Below are 18,141 nucleotides of genomic sequence, written 5' to 3'. Positions count from 1 at the left end.
ACACCCTAAAATCAAAAAGAACACAGGCAATTCTTATGGTAAGTCAACTATGTCTCCCAGTTTCTACCACACCACACTACTGTGACAGCACTACTCACAGACCTTACCGGCAATGCAGAATTTGTCTGGACCCACACGCATGATCAAGTATTTAGTAACATTAATGAATTGATCAAGAATGCAGATGTTATACAGCCTATCAACTACAGTAGACCAGACCCGATATGGCTCATTACTGATGCATCAGATGTTGGAGTTGGAGCATGGATTGGACAAGGAGCTTCACATGAAATGGCAAGACCGGCGGCATTGCACAGCAGGAAGTTCACTAATTCATAAATAAACTATGAAACCACAGACAAGGAAGTCCTTGCAGTGATCGATGCTCTTGCCACTTTCAACCTCATCCTGATAGGCAATACCTTCACCATTATTACCGACCACCAACATCTCACTAACCTTAAGATGGAAAACGTCCCTGGAGGAAGAAGAACACGATGGATAAGAGAAATCAGCAAACATGATGCAAAAATCATCTATACCCCTAGAAGAACTAACTATTTAGCTGATGCTCTCTTCCACCTTTATGAGAACCAAACGCTCACATACCCTCCTCTTATTTATGACCATACAAGACAAAGTAAAGATAGCCCTAACAACACCACCTATGAACAAGAACCATCGTTAGCTACCACCAGTACTGCCCCTCTCCCCAATCCTTTCTCTTACACCATGGACAAAGCTGCTGAAACACAACGAGGAAAAGATATCGATGACAAATAGAACGATGATTGCACTCTCCACAGCATACCTCCTCATGAGCTTGAACAAAGTAGAATCCACTCGTCCCACTGTTACCTTGACACCTGCCCCTTTCACCAGACTGAAGTCAAATTCGGCAACAGATACCAGAGACCATACTATACTTCTGCTGATGATTCCAAAAATACTAGCTTCGATACTGCAGAAGGAGCAGAAGATATGATGGTTGAAGTTAATGATGAATCAACCCAATCTCCTCTTACACGTAATCCCACCCCAAGATGACACCAAGGTCTTGAAGAACTCGAATAAGCAGCAGCCTATGTGGATGCCATATCTTACCTACACCCTCCGCAGTCAGCACCACCATCCTCTCCCCCCATAATAGATTCACGACCACTATATGGTAGATACTTACAAGTATACAACAATGAAATAATTGTTTCAGTCATGTCTCCCACAATTCCTGAACAACACCAACAGCTCTGTAAAACCTTTGAAGAAGTGGAAAACCCAATCGAACCGACATGAACATCCCTCATTGAGGATGAATGAGATGTTAGATCAACTACAGAAGAATTAACCTCCTCTTTCCGAAGCTAGAAGATTGCTGGATATCACCATGACACTATTTACTTCAAAGCTATGAATAGTTCTAGACATGAAGATCTTGCTCCCTACAACATATCCAATGGAATGGTCTATACAAGTACCCATTATGGTGAACATTACCTATACATCCCGAAAGGCCATATGTTCAATGGAATGACTATTAGGGAATATGTCATTACCGAAATCCAAAACAAAGGATACCATAGTGCAGACCGCAACCTCCAATATGTCTTAGAATATGTTTACTGACCTGAGATACGAAAGGATTTCCGCGACTTTGTCAAACAATGTGAACTCTGCCAGGCAAACAAGGAAGGAATACAACTACCAGAAGGGAAACCACAGGCCCTTCAGTTACCTTGCGAAATATTCGAATCGTATACCATCAATTCTGCAGGACCATTGAACAAGTCCACCAGATATGACACCATCTTGGTAGCAGTAGATCAGTTTTCTGGATACACATAGCTCATACTGATGAAGGGCACTGACTCCTCTAAAGACACCTGGTATAAGCTCCAATGATACCTATTTACCCCTCTTGGATACCCATTATCTATTGTCAGTGTTGCTGATCTCCACTTCACCACTAGATTCTAGAAACAAACCTTGACCTCCCTTGGATTAAATCATATTATGGCCACCACTGGACATGATGGGACTAATGGCCAAGCAGTACAAAGGATCCACGATGTCAAGACTGGAATAAGGAACATGATCAAGGAGCGACAGACTAACAGGGAACCAGCCCTCACTGAACTCGCTGCATATATCAACGCCAGATATTCAGACATCTTAGGAATGTCTCCATACAAGGCAATCTTCGGCAGCCATTACCCTCTCCTACCTACAATCCTATTCATGAATTCCTCAGTCCCTGCCTCAGATGACCATTTAAACCACCATCTATCTATCTAGAATGATGTCTTCTAAGCTGTTAATTCTGCCCGATTCTGGAGTACCACTACTACTCAGAAGCGACGACGCAAGCATGTTCCTATCCCATCCAGTGATATGCTCATGGTGCATGGAAACATGTTTATTACCAATGTTGGACAAAGCAAGAAACTACAATCCCAGTGGCGAGGACCTTTCAAGATTGTATTTTTTAATAAGTATTGTAACCGGTACAGGTACTCGGTTATTGGTTTGTTTTAAGTATCGTTTGATACTTGGTTTTATTTTATGTTTTGTTTTAAGTATCGCTTGATACTTGGTTTGTTTTAAGTATCGTTTGATACTTGGTTTTGTTTTATGTTTTGTTTTAAGTATCGCTTGATACTTGGTTTGTTTTAAGTATCGTTTAATACTTGGTTTTGTTTTATATGTGGTTTTAAGTATCGATTGATACTTGGCTTGTTTTAAGTATCATTTGATACTAGGTTTTGTTTTATGTTTTGTTTTAAGTATCACTGTGATACTTGGTTTGTTTTAAGTATCGTTTGATACTTGGTTTTATGTTTTGGTTTAAGTATCGCTTTGATACTTGGTTTGTTTTACCAAAGAGTATCAATTTATACCTTTGTTAAGTTTCGTTCATGCTAGACATGAACCGATTTGTGTATTTAAAGACCGCCTATTTCTATGATAGAAAAGGCAGACTTCGACAGACAGTATTTCAATATACTTGGTTGAACGGTTACTTCTTTGTTCCTCAGTATACCCTCGAAGCCTCCTTTAGTTCTTAGCTCTCGCCTACTCTCTGGAAGAGCAGGCCACCTACCAACTATCGTATCTATTATCGTTAACGTGATTAGCACGTTGCGAACATGTTACATTTTTTTAACCTCAGCAAGTGGTTAAGAACCTGTCCCCAGATTTAGGCCTGATCAACCTATCGATATCCACCTCAGAACACTAGCGGAGAGAAGCGGCAGAATCACAGCACATTCGGCTTCATCTCAAACCCAAGATAGAGTCTTTGACGACCAGGAGTGGGAAGCAAATCCCACAGCAAGACCTTACAAGAAAGAAACAACCCGGGCGCTCTGCTAAAGAGCCGGGCGATCCTGCAAACACGGAAGATACACAACCTCCAGGAGAATTCCCTTCTACTCCAGCAAAGAAGCCTTCCTTTGAACCTCCAATCGACCCCGAATCCAGTAGCGAATCAGATATGGCTAGTACAGGAGGAGGGCCTTCTGGAGGAAGGAAATCTCTGGCAAGGCCTGAAGAAGAGGAGGTACCCGCAGCATTTGAACCCCCTAAGTTTAAACTCCACCTTCCAGCAAAGTTCACAGGAGAAGGAAAAGATCTCAAACCTGAAGCCTTTGACCGATGGGCAACTGAACTCTCACAATTCCTACTCTTACAAGGAAAAGATGTGGAAGACCCTACAACCGGACTTATCATTGGATCATTCTGCGAAGGAAAGGCAACCGACGCATACCACCAATGCTATAAGGATTATGGCGGAAACATAAAATTAAGAGGAACTACTGTCCTTGATTACCTGAAAGGACGATTCCAATCCTCTATAACCAACGACCTCCTATACAACAAATTCAACCAGCTCCAGCAAGTTAACGGAACGCATGTCAAGCGAATCACCGATGTTGCTACGGACCTAGAGATGTATAAGGACCGAATGGAGACCGGCAGTATCTCCAATTACATCCTGAACCGATGATTCTACGACACCATGTACCCTACCCTCAGGCGAGAAGTAGAACCACTCGAGGAGGATGGCAATGAAATTGCAGTAATAATTGCAAGAGCAGAACGAAAGGACGCCATTCTCCATGAGACCAAGGCCTACAAAACACAGACACCATCTAATAGGAACAGCCAGCCACGACACAAAGGCTCCGGCAACTCTGAAGACGATACCCCACGGGTTTTCAAGAAGAAAACCAAATACTGCAAAGAATCAAGTCAGCAGAAGGGAGAATGTTTTGAAGGTGGAAAAACAGGATACATGGCAAAGAACTGTCCTACGAAGAAAGGGAAAGGAAAGACAATTAAGCATGAGGCATCGGCCAACAATGTTGAAAGTGATAATACCCAATTCAGCGAATATGAAGAAATCCATATCAGATATATCGATGTGGAATGCAACAGTGTTCGACCCCCGGCTACATTCAAAGCACACACCGCTCTGGAAGGTACTATCCTGATCAATGGTAAAAGGGCTCGAGTCCTATTCGACACTGGCGCAATCGGAAGAGATATGATCAGTCATACCTTTGTCTCTGTCCATGGACTCCCCACGCGAGACCTTAACCAACCCATACCAGTCAATATGGCAGTAAAAGGATCACGATCCACAAGCCATAAAACCTGTAGTGCGAACATTCGACTTGGTTCTGCAGTCCTACCCCCCCAGGAAATGCTGGTTGGAAATTTAGCCAAATACGATGCCCTAATAGGCATGCCATTCCTGAATCGCTACAAAGCTATAATCAGGTGTAGGGAATCAACTATTGATTTCCCAGAGCAGAAGGTTAGAGTCTCATGCAAGCCAACAAGCGGAAAGTACCGAGCCGCAGTCTGTGAAGCAACTGCCCAACAGCTATTGGATGATTACTCTGATGTTTTCCCTGATCAAATACCTGAAGGTCTACCGCCTATGAGAGAGGTGAAGCAACATATCAGCCTCCGAGACCCCTCTAATCTCAAGAACCAACCCACCTACACTATTCCTGACGCATATAAAGGTCCACTTTGTGATTAGATCAACCACCAACAAAGAAGAGGAGTCATCTACCGGGCAGAAGCCCCGGGTGCCGCTCCTATGTTTGTTCAACCCAAAGCAGATGGCAAAAGAATCTGCTCCTTGGTTGACCTTAAGCTACGGAACTAAAACACAGTTATGGACAGCTCCGCTATCCCAAACCAAACCCAGATTCTAAATGCAGCTGGACAGGCTAGATTCCGAAGTAAGATTGACCTAAGCGATGCCTACTTCCAAACAAGGTTAGATCCAGAAAGCGAACGCTATAACAGTTTCAAAACACCCTTCAGAAGTTTCATTAGCCGAGTTATATTACAAGGTGATATGAATGCTCCTGCCACCTTTATACGAATTATGGAAAACCTCCGAAGCGAATACCTCTACCATTTTGTTCTGGTCTACATTGATGATATTTTCATCTTCTCGAACACCGAAATATAACATGCCTACCATATAGGATTGGTTTGTACCAAAGGGAAGCTAAATTCTACGCTAGCAGAAACAAATCAATTCTGTTTGCCGATAAACTGGATATCCTAGGACATGTTATAAAGGATGAAGGGATACACGCAGCCCCTTGAAAAATAGCCTGTTTAATGGAATGGTCAAAACCCCGGAATCAAAAGGAACTTATGCGATTCCTAGGACTAGTCAACTATATTTCCCAGTTCCTCCCACACCACGCCAATGTGACAGCGCCGCTTTCAGACCTTACCGGCAATGCAGAATTTATCTGGACCCACACTCATGACCAAGCCTTTACCAACATCAAGGAATTGATTAAAAACGCCAACGTTATTCAACCTCTCCACTAAAGTAAACCAGAACTGATATGGCTTATTACTGATGCATCGGATGTTGGAGTTGGAGCATGGGTTGGGCAAGGGGCCTCACATAAAACGGCAAGACCGGCGGCATTACACAGCAGGAAGTTCACTAATTCACAGATGAACTATGGAACATACAAGGAAGCCCTTGCTGTGATTGATGCTCTAGCCGCTTTCAACCACATCCTGATGGGCATTACCTTCACCATTATTACCGACCACCAACCCCTTACTAACCTTAAAACCAAAAGGATCCCTGGAAGGAGAAGAACAAGATGGATAGGAGAGATCAGCAAATACGATGCAAAAATCATTTATACCTCTGGAAGAACGAACTATTTAGCTGATGCTCTCTCCCACCTATATGAGAACCAAGAACTCACAGACCCTCCTCTTGTTCATGACCACACAAGGCAAAGCGAAGACAGCCCTGACGACACCTCCTATGAACAAGAACCATCGATGGCCACTGCCAGCTCTGCCGCTCCCTCCAATCCTTTCTCTTACACCATGTACAGAGCTGCCAGAAATGAACAAGGAAAGGACATTGACGAAGAATGGAAAGACAATTGCACGCTCCGCAGCACACCTCCCCACGAACTTGAACAAAGCAGACTCCACTGGTCCCACTGTTACTATGACACCTGCCCTTTTGACCAGACGGAGATTAAGTTCGGAAACAGGTACCAGCGACCGTACTATATGCCTGCTGATGCTTCCAAAGACACCAGCTTCGACACCGCAGAAGGAGAAGAAGAGATGATCGATGAAAATGAGTCAACTCAATCTCCTCATATCCTTAATCCTGCTCCAACACGATACTAAGGACTTGAAGAACTCGAACAACCAGCAGCCTACGTGGATGCAATATCCTATTTACACCCCCCACAGTCAGCCCCGCCATCCTCTGCTCCCATAATCGATTCACGACCACTATATGGTGGACCCTTACGAATAGATAACAATGAAACCATTGTCTCGGTCATACCCCCTACTATTCCCGAGCATTGGCGTCAACTCTATGAAGCCTTAGAGGAGGATGAAGCCCCTATCGAACCAACCAGAGGATCCCTAATCGAGGATGAACCAGATGTTAGATCAACCACTGAAGAATTAACCTCCTCTTTCCGAAGCCAAATGATAGCAGGATACCGCCATGACCCGATTTACTTCAACGCCATGGATAGCTCCAGGCATTGAGACCTCGCCCCTTACGACATATCTAACGGAATGGTCTTTACCAGCACCCGTTACGGTGAACATTGTCTATACATACCAAAAGGCCATATGTTCAATGGAATGACTATTAGAGAATATGTGATATCTGAGATTCGCAACAAAGGACACCACAGTGCGGACCGCAACCTTCAATATGCCTCAGAATATGTTTACTGGCCTGAAATGCGACAGGACTTCCGCGATTTTGTCAAACAATGTGAACTCTGCCAGGCAAATAAGGAGCGAATACAACTACCGGAAGGAAAAGCACAGACCCTCCAACTACCATGTGAAATATTTGAATCATATGCCATCGATTTTGCCGGACCATTCAATAAATCCGCTGGATATGACACTATCTTGGTAGTTGTGGACCGATTCTCTGGATATACATGGCTCATACCAATGAAACTTACCGATTCCTCCAGAGACACCTGCAATAACCTCCAACGATACCTGTTTACCCCCCATGGGTGCCCCTTATCTATTGTCAGTGATGCTGATCCCCACTTTACCTCCAGATTCTGGAAGCAAACCTTAACCTCCCTTGGAATAAACCACATTATGGCCACCCCTGGACACAACGAGACTAATGGCCAGGCAGAACGGAAAATCGGCGAAGTTAAGACCGGAATTAGGAACATGATCAATGAACAACAACCCAACTGGAAACCAGCCCTTGTTGAGCTCGCTGCATATATCAATGCCGGATTTTCAGACACCTTGGGAATGTCACCATACAAGGCAGTCTTTGGCCGTCAATACCCCCTCCTACCGACAACACTATTTAAGAACTCCGCAGTCCCTGCCTCTGATGACCATCTAAACCACCACCAAGCAATTCGGAACGATGCCTACCAAGCTGTTAAGGCTGCCCGATTCCGTAGTACCACTACTGCCCAGAAACGACGACGTAAACATGTCCCCATCTTACCAGGAGACATGCTCATGGTACACGGTAACATGTTCACTACCAATGTCGGACGCAGCAAGAAACTGCAACCCGGATGGCGAGGACCCTACAAAGTCATATTCTTTGACGAGCATACTGAGAACTACACTGTCCAGATAAATGGACTCATGTACCACCCATACTGCAGTCTTTCACACCTCAGCTGTCCAGCGATTCCATCCAAATGACGACTCCAAGTTTCCTGGAAGAACCCACTCTCAGCCTGTACCTATCATCATCGATAAGAAAGATGAATGGGAAGTTGAAGAAATCAGAGACCACTGCCTTTGGCATGGAAATGATCAGTTCCTAGTTAAATGGAAAGGATATCCGACGAGCGAAAATAGTTGGGAACCACTGGAAGGACTAGAGCACGCTATGGATATGGTGAACAGATGGTGGAAAGACAACATGCCAAATGAATCCCTCCCCCCAACAATCAATTATATCACCATGTGCTAGACACCTACAATACCAGAAACTAAGCAATGGTAAGCAGAACTCGAAGCTAGAGATGGATTTTGGGCACCACAATTTGAGTCGGAGTTCGAAAGCAGCGATGAGGAGAATCAGGCGATGGAGCAGGCTCTCTACAACTTTATCTAGTCACCAATCACCATCCGAATACCATAACGATGTCAAACTATGTGGAGCTCAATGTGAGGCTGCGACAACTGATTGTTGGACTGTTGTTGAACCGCGATGCTATCCAACTTGAAGACTATTTCGAAAGTCCTCTAGATAGATTACTGTCCTGATTGCGATCACGCTTGGGTTGATGTACAACGCGAATCTGGTATTCGTGACTACTGTGATTTACATTTCTTTGAGTCTAAGTGTTTCCTTAGGGTTTCTTCCTGCCCCTGGTGTGATACTTATGATGAAGAATTTATAGTAGAAACTGAGGCCATGAGTTTCTCGGAATCCAATTTTGATGATTATTAGGTTTTGTTTGTTTAAACAGTTATTTTGTTTTGGGGAATGTAACCGGTATGGGTACTCGGTTATTGGTTTGTTTCAAGTATCGTTTGATACTTGGTTTTATTTTATGTTTTGTTTTAAGTATCGCTTGATACTTAGTTTGTTTTAAGTATTGTTTGATACTTGGTTTTGTTTTATGTTTTGTTTTAAGTATCGCTTGATACTTGGTTTGTTTTAAGTATCGTTTGATACTTGGTTTTGTTTTATGTTTTGTTTTAAGTATCGCAGTGATACTTGGTTTGTTTTAAGTATCGTTTGATACTTGGTTTTATGTTTTGTTTTAAGTATCGCTTTGATACTTGGTTTGTTTTACCAAAGAGTATCAATTGATACCTTTGATTAGTTTCGTTCATGCTAGACATGAACAGATTTGTGTATTTAAAGACCGCCTATTTCTATGATAGAAAAGGCAGACTTCGACAGCCAGTATTTCAATATACTTGGTTGAACGGTTACTTCTTTGTTCCTCAGTACACCCTCGAAGCCTCCTTTAGCTCTTAGCTCTCGCCTCCTCTCTGGAAGAGCAGGCCACCTACCAACTATCGTATCTATTATCGTTAATGTGATTAGCACCTTGCGAACACGTTACAAGTATACAGAAAGCTACACTGTCCAGATGGATAGATGCATGTACCGCTGGAACACTGCCATTTTTCATATCCCAGCTCTCAAGAGGTTCTACTCAAATAATGATGCCAAGTTCACTAGAAGAATCCACTTTCGACACGTACCTATCATTGTTAATAAGAAGGATGAATGGGAAGTTGAAGAAATCCAGGACTACCACCTTTAACATGGGAATAATCAGTTCCTGTTCAAATGGAAGGGATACCGAACCAGCGAAAACAGCTGGGAACCACTAGAAGGCAAGGAGCATGCTATCGATATAGTGAACGAATGGTGGAAAGACAACATGTTGAACGAATCCCTCCCTCCAACGATAAATTACATCACAATATGCTGGACACCAACGATGCTAGAAAGTGAACGATGGCAGATGGAACTCGAAGCTAGAGATGCATTTTAGGCAGCTTACTTTAAGTCAAAATTTGAAAGCAGCAAGGAGGAAAATCAGGCTATGGAGCAGGCTCTCGACAACCTTATCTTATCACCACCCACCATCCAAATACCATAATAATGTCAAACTCTGTAGAACTCAATGTGAGGCTATGACAACAGATTGTGGGACTGTTGTTGAACCATGATATTATCCAACCTGAAGACTACCTCGCGATCCTCTTGGTGGACTACTATCCTGATTGCAATAACACTTGAGTAGATGTGAAGCATGAATCTAGTATTCCTGACTACTGTGATCTGCATTTCTTTGAGTCCTAATGTTTTCTTAGAATTTCATTTTGTCCCTGGTGTGACGCTTATGATGAAGAGCTTATAGTGGAATCTGAAGCCTTTTGTTTCTCAGACTCCGCTTTTGATGATTATTAGGTTTTGTTTGTTTAAACAGTTGTTCTGTTTTGGAGAATGTAACCGGTGTGGGTACTCGGTTATTAGTTTTGTTTTATGTTTTGTTTTAAGTATTGCATTGATAGTTGGTTTGTTTTAAGTATCATTTGATACTTAGTTTTGTTTTGTGTTTTGTTTTAAGTATCGCTTTGATACTTGGTTTGTTTTAAGTATCATTTGATACTTAGTTTTGTTTTATATTTTGTTTTAAGTATCGCTTTGATACTTGTTTTGTTTTAAGTATCGTTTGATACTTAGTTTTGATTTATATTTTGTTTTAAGTATCGGTTTGATACTTGGTTTGTGTTACCAAAGAGTATTGCTTGATACCTTCAATTAGTTTCATTCATGCTAAACATGAACAAATTTGTGTATTTAAAGACCACCTGATTCTACGATGGAAAAGCCAAACTTCGACAGACAGTATTTCAATATACTTGATTGAATGGCTACTTCTTTGTTTCTCAGTATGCCTTCGAAAACTTCTTTAATTCTCAGCTCTCACCTCCTCTCTGGTAGAGCAGGCTACCTGCCAACTATCGTACTATTTACCAATACCATGACTAGCACCTTGCGAACATATTACATTCTTTGTCTATGGTTCCATAGTTCATTTGCGAATTAGTGAACTTCCTACTGTGCAATGCCACCTGTCTTGCCATTTCATGGAAGGCTCCTTGACCAACCTATACTCTAACTACAACATCCAATGCATCAGCAATCAGCCATATTAGTTCTGCTTTACTGTATTCAATAGGTCACATGACGTTGGCGTTTCTAATTAATCTCTTAATGTTGGTAATGGAGACACAGTTACAGCAGCATGATGAGGTAGAAACTGCGAGATGTAGTTGATAAGTCCTAGGAACTGCATAAGTTTCTTTTGATTCTGGGATGTTGTCCATTCTGTTAAACAGGATATCTTTCCCGAGTCAAGATGTATTGCATCATTATCTATTACATGTACCAGGATTTCAAGCCTATCGGCAAACAGAATTGACCTGTTCTGGCTAGCATAGAATTTGGCTTCTCTTAGATTATCACATACTAAACCTATATGGTATGTGTGTTCTATCTTGGAATCTCACTAGATAAGGATGTTGTCGATATATACACATACCAAGTAGTAGAAGAATTAACTTAATTGGTTTTCCATAATTTGCATGAAGGTAGTGGGTGCATTCATCTCTCCTTGTAACATAACTCAGCTAATGAAGCTTCCAAAGGGTGTTTTGAAACTGTTATAGTATTCACTTTCTAGGTCTATCCTTGTCTCGAAATAGGCATCGCTTAGGTCAATCTTGTATCTGTATCTAGCCTGTCCTACTGCATTTAGTATCTGGGTTTGGTTAGAGATAGCGGAACTGTCCATAACCGTGTTTTTGTTCCGTAGTTTGATGTCGACCAAGGGGCAGATTCTTTTGCCATCTGCTTTAAGCTGAACAAACATTCATGTAGCACGTGATGCTTCTGCTAGGTAGATGACTCCTCTTCTCAGTTGTTGGTTTATCCAGTCACATAACTGGTTTTTGTATGCGTCAGGGATGGAATAAGTTGGTTGGTTCCTTAGATTAGAGAGGTCTTAGAGGCGGATGTATTGGTTCACTTCCCGAATAGGTAGTAGTTCTTCTGGGATCTGATCTGGGAAAACATCAGAGTACTCATTCAATAGGCATTTGGTAATTGCTTCACTGACTGCAGCTCTGTATTCTCTGCTTGTTGGCTTGCATGATACTCTCACTTCTTGGTCTGGGAAATCGATAGTAGACTCCCCACATTTAATTATAGCTTTGTGGCAGTTCAGGAATGGCATCCCAATCAGGGCATCATATTTGGCTAAGTTTCCAACCAGTGTCTTTTGAGGGGGTAGGGTAGTGGAACCAAGCCGAATAGTTGCACTATAAGTCTAATGGCTTGTTGATCACGACCCCTTAACTGCCATATTGACTGGTGTGGGCTGGTTAAGGTCTCCAGTAGGGAGCTCATAGATAGAGACAAAGGCATTACTGATTATATCCCTTCCAATCGTACCAGTATCAAACAAGACTCATGTCTTTTATCCATTGATTAGGATAGTACCTTCAAGGCCACTATGCGGTTTGATGGTAGCCAGTGGTCAGCCACTATTCCATTCTACATCAATATATCCAATATGGATTTTGTCATGCTCGCTGAATTGGGTATCGTCACTATCGCTTTCAATGTTGTTGGCGGATGCCTCTTGTTTCATAGCTTTTCCTTTTCCTTTCTTAGTAGGATAATTCTTTATCATATGTCCTGTCTTTCAACATTCAGAGCATTCACCCTTCTGGCGTCTCGATTCTCTAGTAGACTTCGTTTTCTTCTTGAAAATTTGGGGTGTTTCTTCTTCGGATTTGTTAGAGGGTTTGTACTGGGGTTGCCTATTACTGCTAGAGGATGATTGTGCTTTGTAGGTCTTAGTTTCATGGTGCATAGCATCCTTTCATTCTGCCCTTGCAATTATTACTGACATAATATCACCATCTTCTTTAAGAGGTTCTACTTCTCGCCAGAGGGTAGAGTGTATAGCATCGTAGAATTACAGCTTGAGGATATAGCTGGAGATGCTTTCTTTCTTTATTCAGTCCTTATATATCAGGAGATCTGTAGCAATATCTGTATTTCTTTTGACATGCACAAGGCTGACTTGGTGAAGTTGGTTGTATTTATTGTACAGTAAGTCATTTGTGATGGAAGATTGAAACCGATCCTTAAGGTATTCAAGTCCTGTAGATCCTCGCAATCTCACATTTCCACCATACTCCCCACAGTATTGATGGTATGCGTCGGTTGCCTTTCCTTCGCAGAATGATCCAATATCTATTTCGGATATAGGATTTTCCATGTCTATCTCTTGTAAGAGAAGGTAGTACGTAGGTTCAGTTGTCCATCAGTCGAAGGCTTTAGGTTTGAGGTCTTTTCATTCTCCAGTGAACTTCACTGGGAGGTGGAGTTTGAACTTAAGTTGACCAGGAAATCCGGGTTTATCCTCCTCCTGTGCAGGAGTCTTTCCTCTACCCGCAGGCCCACCTCCTCCTGTATTGGTCATGTCTGATTTACTACTAGTCTCAAGGTCAATTGGAGGATTAGGCGTAGTGTAACGAATGTGGCATGGCATGGTGAAGGTTTTCACATGATGCATAATTATGAGTTATAGATATGTTATTGTTTTGTGCATATGAACACATTTGGATCATATGATGTGATGGATTGATGGGTTTTGCATATGACTCAAATATGAGTCATGAGATGTGTGTCTGGCAAGTATACTTTGTGACTATGCCTTGCGGGTATGCCATGCGCATATGATTTATGTTTAGCACATGACCTCGTTATGGGGTTATTGGTTTTGTGCATGTGACTCATTCAGGTCATATGACTTGTTTATTGTGTTATGATTGGTTTATGAGTTTTCACATATGACCTTGCTACGAGGTCATGGGTTTTGAGCATGTGACAACTTTGGTCACATGACTAGTTTGTTATGATTTGATTGCACACAGGTGACCACTTTGGGTCATATGACTATGAGCAGGAAGAACATTATTTAAGGAGGCCGGTAGAACCAAAGAGGATAGGTTCTTCACGCTTTGTTCTAGGTACTTTGCCTACTTATTACTTCAACGAATATAAAACACCTTTATGATCTTTATCATTATTGCAACCTTTATTGTTACGCCAAGGAAAGCTCTTCACGAAAGAAGAGTTAGAGCAAGCTTATAATAGGCGTTCCTAATGAAAGACAAAGGTCTGGTACTATCAGTAACATAGGCAGAGGCCTAGTGCTATTATAAGAAAAAGGAAGGAAGAAGAAGAAGAGAAGTATTGTTCCCCATCACCAAGAACTAACTATCTGAGGAGAGATCGCTACAGGTAGGCTTGTTTACTGCACTAGGTGAAAATTCTTCTAGGAATCATGGGCCTTCCATGTTTGCGAATTCTTCTGGTCCTTTTGCAGAGCGTCGGGATTGTCTCTTCCTGGTAAGGTCTTGCTGTGGGATCTGCTTCTCACTCCTGGTTGTCAATGATTCTATATTGCTATTGAGACAAACCTGAATGTACTGTAATTCTGCCGCTTCTCTCTACTAGTATTCTGAGGTGGATGTCGATAGGTTGATCAAGCCTAAATCCGGTGACAGGTTCCCAACCACTGGCTGATGTTAACAAAATGGAATGTATTCGCACGGTGCTAATCACGTTATTGGTAACAGATACGATACTTAACTGGTGGCCTGCTCTTCCGAGAGGAGGCGAGAACTGAGAACTAAAGAAGGCTTCGAGGGTGTACTGAGAAACAAAGAAGTAACCGTTCAACCAAGTAAATTGAATTACTATCTGTCGAAGTCTGCCGTTTCCATCATAGAAACAGGCGGTCTTTAAATACACAATTCTGTTCATGTCTAGCATGAACAAAACTAATCAAAGGTGTCAAGCAATACACTTTAGTAAAACAACTTTAGTATCAAAATGATACTTAAAATAAAACATAAAACAAAACCAAGTAACTAACGATACTTAAAACAAACCAGATATCAAAGCAATACTTAAAACAAAACATAAAACAAAATCAAGTATCAAAGCAATACTTAAAACAAAACATAAAACAAAACTAATAACCAAGTACCAGTACCAGTTACACCTTGGTACGGTTACTCGTACTCGAGGAGTGTCCAAGTTACATAATTCTTGTCATAATCGGCTATTTTAACCCAAGATCAGGGGACCTTAAAGCAGAACAGTAGCCGTGATTCCATGATTCAGCTCGGCTTGGATCTCTCCAATCATATCTAAAATTCATGGTAAAGCTTTAAGTACTCCCTCGAAGGTAATTATGTGATTCTCCTTGTCTCTGCAATAAAAAATCAAGATGGTGGTAATCCCATAAGTGGCAAAGACACTGTGGTCGGGTTTAAATTTTAATGTCAAAAATGCTAATCCATTTGGGTAGTTGTGATAGGAAAAACCCTCCTGTTTGGAAGAGATGTGATACTCAGGATATTGTAAAATCCGTACTGCCCAGTATGGTCTTCATAGAAACAAGAAACTCTCTGTGAATTTTGTCACAATTATCAAAATAGACTAGTGATAGTATTCCTTACCTCCCACATGGCAGCATGATAATAACATCGTAGTTCAGGTTAATTGTACTAACTACGGTAACTCTGTGTGGAGCAGGAGACAGGGCTGCAATGGTACAATGACATCTTAAAAGAATTCTAAATTACTATATTGTCACTTTTTCCGAAACACACTGAAGAGTGCCAAAACATGGACAATTAACTACTCAGTAGTCCATTTCTACTACAATAAAATATCATAAAATAATGAAGAAAATTTGTATAAGTTTCTTTTTATGAGAATTATTCTATTACTTAATAAAAATAATAAACATATGATATTTGCAGGAGCTGTGTCTTTATTTATCTTCTCATAGTATGACATATTAATAGCAAAGCTTCATCAAAGTTTGCCAAATTTATATGGGAGCTTGGGGGCAAGAATTAACAATCAAATTTAATAAAAATAAATACTAGCCTTGTAAAATGAGTGGATAAAATAAATAGAAATTGTAAGAAGATTTTTCCTTTAAAATATCTGCTTCTAATGATTTTTAATAATTTTAAACAATAATATTTTATTGTCTTTTTACGGCTATCATATTGAATATACCGACTGTTTTGAAAAAAAGAGGTTTAAGACAATACTTTTAAATAGTTGGTTTAGCAAGAAACAGACACAATACGTGGAAGTCGTTCCTTCATAATGTAAAGAACCAAGGAAGCAGGAACGTCACCAGGAATGTAACCAGTATGGGTACTCGGTTATTAGTTTTGTTTTATGTTTTGTTTTAATTATCACTTTGATACTTGGTTTGTTTTAAGTATCGTTTGATACTTAGTTTTGTTTTATATTTTGTTTTAAGTATCGCTTTGATACTTGGTTTGTTTTAAGTATTGTTTGATACTTAGTTTTATTTTATGTATTGTTTTATGTATTGTTTTAAGTATCGTTTTGATACTTGGTTTGTTTTACCAAAGTGTATCGCTTGATACCTTTGATTAGCTTCATCCATGCTAGACATGGACAAGATTTGTGTATTTAAAGACCACCTGATCCTATGATAGAAAAAGGCAGACTTTGACGACAGTATTTCAATATACTTGGTTGAACAGTGTAACAATGCCTCCTTAGATAGTTAGTTCTTAGCGACGAGGAATGATACTTCTCTTCTCTTTCTTCTTCTTTCTTGGTCTTACGGTAGAGCTAGGCCTCTAGCTAGGTTACTGATAGTACAAGACCTTTGTCTTCTATCGGGAATGCCTGTCATAAGCTTTCTCTAACTCTTCTTCATGAAGAACATTCCTTGACGTAACAATAACGTTGCAATAAAGATAAAGATCATAAAGGTGTTTTATATTCGTTAAAGTAATAAGTAGGAAAAGTACTTAGAATAAAACGTGCAGAGCCTATCCTCCTCAGCCACATCGGCCTCCTGATATAGTGTTCTTCCCGCCTGTAGTCATGTGACCCAAAGTGGTCACATGTGCGAAATCAAATCATAACAAACTAGTCATGTGACCAAGATTGTCACATGCTCAAAACCCATGACCTCATAATGAGGTTATGTGTAAAACTCATAAACCAATTATAACGCAATCAACAAGTCATATGACTCGACTGAGTCATATGCGTGAAATCCATGACATCATAACAAGGTCATGTGTGAAACATAAATTGTGTGCGCCAGGCCTACCCGCAAGGAACACTCACAAGGCATACTCGCCAAGCGGACTCCCATGACTCATATTTGAGCCATGTACGAAAGCATCACAAATCCCACACATAGCAAATCATATGACTCGAATAAGTTATATGTATGAAACAATGATATACCTGTGACTCATAACCATGTGCCACGTGAAAACCTTTTCCACACCAAGCCATATTCGTGATAAACTGTTACTTCATTGTTCCTTAGTACACCCTCAAAGCCTTCTTTAGTTCTCAGCTCTCGCCTTCTCTCTGGAAGAACAGGCTACCTGCCAACTATTGTATCTATTACTATTAACGTTATTAGCACCTTGCGAACATGTTACATTTTTTTAACCTCAGCAAGTTGTTAAGAACCTGTCTCCAGATTTAGGCCTAATCAACCTATCGATATCCACCTTAGAACGCTAGTAGAGAGAAGCGGCAGAATCATGGCATATTCGGCTTCATCTCAAAACTAACATAGAGTTATTGACGACTCGGAGTGGGAAGCAAATCCCACAGCATGACCTTTCAAGAAGGAAACAACTCCAGTGCTCTGCTAAGGAGCTTGGAGAACCTGCAAACATGGAAGACACACAACCTCCAGCAGAATTCCCTTCTATACCAGCAAAAACGCCTTCCATTGAACCTCCGATCGACCCCGAATCCAGTAGTCAATCAGATATGGCTAGAACAGGTAGAAGGCCTTCAGGAGGAGGAAAATCCCGGGCTCGACCTGAAGAAGAAGAAGTACCTGCAGCATTTGAACCCCCTAAGTTCAAACTCCACCTCCCAGCAAAGTTTGCAGGAGAAGCAGAAGACCTCAAACCTGAAGCTCCGCCGATGAGTGGCTTGTGTCAAGTATTGGTTTACTTCTC

The sequence above is a fragment of the Tuber melanosporum genome (genome assembly GCF_000151645.1).
Source record: "Tuber melanosporum whole genome shotgun sequence assembly, scaffold_2, strain Mel28".
Taxonomy (NCBI): domain Eukaryota; kingdom Fungi; phylum Ascomycota; class Pezizomycetes; order Pezizales; family Tuberaceae; genus Tuber; species Tuber melanosporum.
The sequence above is the reverse complement of the archived record's forward strand: the minus strand, read 5'-3'. Positions refer to the sequence as shown.